Raw genomic sequence first — 4436 nt, 5'->3', positions numbered from 1 at the left:
GAGCTGCCATGTGGGTGCTGGGAATTGAACTCAGGTCCTTTGGAAGAGCAGACAGTGCCCTTAACTGCTAAGCCATCTCACCAGCCCCAAGTTTTTACTTCTATATCCCATGATTCCCCTGCCTCCATTTTTGTTTTGAAAATTGAGCTTGTGACATAGGCTGGGCTGCCTAACTCTCTACTTTTACTCCATGGAGCCCCAGCCTATCTGATGGGTGCTACCTCCACTCAGGGTGGGCTTTTCCTCCTTCAGTTCTCAGGAAGCGGCTTCACAGTCACGCTCAGAAACAGTGGGTGGTACCAATCTTCTAGGCCCCTGTCAAGCTATGGAGACAACAAACTGTCACACCATCTTCTCATCAGTTCCATCCCTAGACCAGGCTAGTGTTTCCAACTCCTTCCTGTCTCATTTAAATTCACCCTGAGATGAGTACTAAAATGTTCTGAAGGGCAGTTCTTACTGACTAAATCGTCTGTCTTGACTCTTAACACTTGTAGGTTTTCTGTAAACATTTAAATGTTACAATGTTACCACTCTGCTCTTACTCATCAGAAATATTTACTGCTCATTTCTTTCCGGAGGCTCAGATTCAAATCACAGGTGTTATTTTAAAGGGAAAAAATCCAGGAAAAAGGCTGTGGCACCAGCCTTTAACCCAGCACTTGGGAGGCAGAGGCAGGTGGAGCTCTGGGAGTTCAAGACCAGCTTGGTCTACAGAGCTAGTTCCAGGACAGCTCGGGGCTATAAAAAGAAACCCTATGTCTTTTATGAAAACAAAGTAAAAAAGATTAAGGGTGATGTCAGGAGCCACTAGGACAGGCTAGGGCTAGCAGGTGGCGTTCTTGGAGGTGGCCTACCATTTTTGCATGGCCTACGGTGGGTGCGCTTGATAGCAGGGTTCCAAAGAGACTTCAGCTGATATGACTTTCCTGTCGTTATTAAATTAATACAACAACCCCTGGGCATTAGCCCATCGTATTGATCAGATTTCCTGCAGATCAACATAAAGATGAACTTTTATGAATTAATGCTGCTTTGATGAACTAATGATTCTATAGAATTTCTGGTTTGATTCAAATAATTTTAGGAAAAAAACTTTTCGAGATGATTTTAATTGCTTTGCTAGAAAGATGTAATAAAGTTAGAATCAAGAATAGAATGTGCCCACTCCTCATATAGTTAAGTAAAGGCTACATAATAAGAAATACGATGAGCTTTCATAATCACACTAAAAAGAGAAATAGATTTGGGACAAATTTGTATTCAAGGAAAAACATTTAGGTCCAAGGCCACAGGTTTGCACTATGATAAGGCAAGACTGTGTAAAAACTGTTGCTTTGAACTTATAATGAACTTAGAGAATGAAACAATCCTTTGAACTTAATATCAACATCTTTCTGTAACTTCCATTTTATGTAACAGTTTATCTCTGAGGTAGTTTTCTTTTTATTTTTTAATGATTTATTTATTTATTTATTATATGTAAATAGACTGTAGCTGTCTTCAGACACACCAGAAAAGGGTGTCAAATCTCATGATGGGTGGTTGTGAGCCACCATGTGGTTGCTGGGATTTGAATCAGGACCTTCGGAAGAACAGTCAGTGCTCTTAACCACTGAGCCATCTCTCCAGCCCCTCTGAGGTAGTTTTCTAAAGGACTTTTTGTCTAAGAAGGTACAAAAAAGTCAGAAAAAAGAAATAAAATTGTTGGTTGAATGGTTTGGGTTGGGGAGCTCTGCCACATCCATCCATCCATCCATCCATCCATCCATCATCCATCCATCCAAAGGTCCGATTTTTGCCTGTCTGCATGTGTGTAGGTATATGTGTGTGTATGTAAGCATCCATGAATACTTGTGGGGTATATGAGACAGGTGATTAGCTGTGCCTTTCCCCAGCCTTGAGCAGGCTGAACAGACCTTGAGTGCTTGCCACTACAGGCTTAAGAACCCAGGTGGAGTCATCTGCCTTGCAGCTTGCTATAGGAACTTAGAATAGATCCCCCTCCCCACTCCCAGCTTGCTGTGCAACATAATCCAGCTAAAACACAGGATGGATTTTGTGGTTTTTCCCTTTATAAGATGGAACTGAAGAAGTAAACTTTTTGAGCCTTGATTAGAACCTTTGTCTTGGCTTCATCCTTCTCTCGAACCCGTCCTTTTCTTTCTTTCTTTCTTTTTTTTTTTTTGGTTTTTCAAGACAGGGTTTCTCTGTGTAGCCTTGGCTGTCCTGGAACTCACTCTGTAGACCAGGCTGGCCTCGAACTCAGAAATCCGCCTGCCTCTGCCTCCCAAGTGCTGGAATTATAGGCGTGCGCCACCACCGCCCGGCTGAACCCGTCCTTTTCATTTCCAGCCCCCATTTCAGGTAAACCAGTTCATCCATGGCTGCTGGACAGCTACAATTAGGCCCAACAAAATGTGAATGTGTAAGTGAGAATGTGTATGAATATGTAAATGTGTGTATGAGTGGGCATGTGTCTGAGAATACCTGCCTGTAAAAAACATCTTAATTCTTTTCCTTTCCTTCCTCTCTTGCTCACAAAGAGTTAAATAGTCTAGCTAGAAAATGTTTCCCCTGCCTGGTCAGAGAAGGGAGTGACAGGCAACAGGTGTTAATTGCCCAAGCCAGTGTTTTTTTTTGTTTTTTGTTGTTTGTTTTGTTTTTTGAGACAGGGTTTCTCTGTGTAGCCCTGGCTGTCCTGGAACTCACTCTGTAGACCAGGCTGTCCTAGAACTCAGAGGTCTGCCTGCCTCTGCTTCCTAAGTACTGAGACTAAAGGCATGCGCCATTGCCTAGAGGTGGTGGCGCACGCCTTTAATCCCAGCACTTGGGAGGCAGGCAGGTGGATTTCTGAGTTCGAGGCCAGCCTGGTCTACAGAGTGAGTTCCAGGACAGCCAGGGCTACACAGAGAAACCCTGTCTCGAAAAACCAAAAACCAAACCAAAACAAAAAAAAGGTATGCGCCACAACTGCCTGGCAAGCCAGTGGTTTTTAACCATAAAATAAGCAATATAGTTTTTAGGATTTTTTTTTAGAAGTCAGCAAGCATTCAGTATAGTTCAAGAGCTAGAAGGCCAGAGAAGATCAGTCGTTATAGCTACCTCACAACAAACACTGTGTCCTGCTTCAAACCACTCCAGGCCAGGCTGGCTCCCTTCAGAAAAAAAAATCTTTTAATCATGTCATCTTTAATCATGTCTTTTAATGTCTCTCTCTCTCTCTCTTTTTTTTTTTTTTTTTTTTTTTTTTTTGAGACGGGTTCTCTGTGTAGCCTTGGCTTTCCTGGAACTCATTCTGTAGACCACGCTGGCCTCGAACTCAGAAATCCACCTGCCTCTGCTTCCCAAGCACTGGGATTATAGGTGTGTGCCACCACCGCTTGGCTTTTTTCTCTTCTTATAAGCATAAAGGCATTAGTTCCATTGCAGAGTAGATACCCTCCTACCCTCTCTGACTCTAATTCCTCCTGAAGGACTAAGTTACTGTTAATATTATCATCTCAGAGGTTAGGGGTTTATGAGTTTTGGGGGAGGACACAGGCCTCCAATCCACAGCAAGTTTCACATACAGACCCCCCCCTAAAGGAGCACCAAGGCGAACCTTTACTCACACTGGCCCTGGCAGGATGGGGATCTGGGAGAGAGGAAGGATGCTGAATTAAAGGCATTTCCTCTCTTTGGCTCTTAGATGGAGGGCTCCACTGTTCCTTGGACATTTATAGCATGACAGCTGGATTTCACCAGTGGCAGCAAGGAAGAGAGCAATAAGGGACATGGAAAACACCACTGTGGTGCTGGGTCCATTAGAAGACAGTCAGTGCAGCTGATGCTAACAGAGAGGCAATTACACGAGACATGGAAGTAGCAAAAAGGGACCGTGGACTTCTGTGGAAGCTACCTACCAGAGTGTCCTCCACCTACATCCTTGTCCCCAAGTCTACCTATGGCTGTGGATAGTTTCCTGGTGGCAGCTAGCAAGCCATTTGTTCCTAGGCCACTTCTCATTCTCAGTCTTGTCATCTAAATGCGCAAGAAGTGAGAATGTCTTATTTATTTGGTTGTTTGGTTTTTCAAGACAGGGTTTCTTGGTGTAGCTAGCCCTGACTTTCCTGGAACTCACACTGTAAACCAGGCTGGTCTCAAACTCAAAGATCTGCCTGCCTCTGCCTCCCAAGTGCTAGGGTTAAAGGTGTGTGTCACCACTGCTTGTTGAATATTTTATTTATTTATTTATTTTTCTTTTTTTTTTCTTTTTTTTTTCCCAGACAAGGTTTCTCTGTATAGCTCTGGCTGTCCTGGAACTCACTCTGTAGACCAGGCTGACCTCGAACTCAGAAATCTGCCTGCCTCTGCCTCCCAAGTGCTGGGATTAAAGGCATGTGCCACCACTGCCCAGTTGAATATTTCATTTTAACCCCCACAATTTCTGATTT

This window comes from Mastomys coucha, unplaced genomic scaffold (assembly GCF_008632895.1).
Source record: "Mastomys coucha isolate ucsf_1 unplaced genomic scaffold, UCSF_Mcou_1 pScaffold22, whole genome shotgun sequence".
NCBI lineage: Eukaryota > Metazoa > Chordata > Mammalia > Rodentia > Muridae > Mastomys > Mastomys coucha.
The sequence above is the reverse complement of the archived record's forward strand: the minus strand, read 5'-3'. Positions refer to the sequence as shown.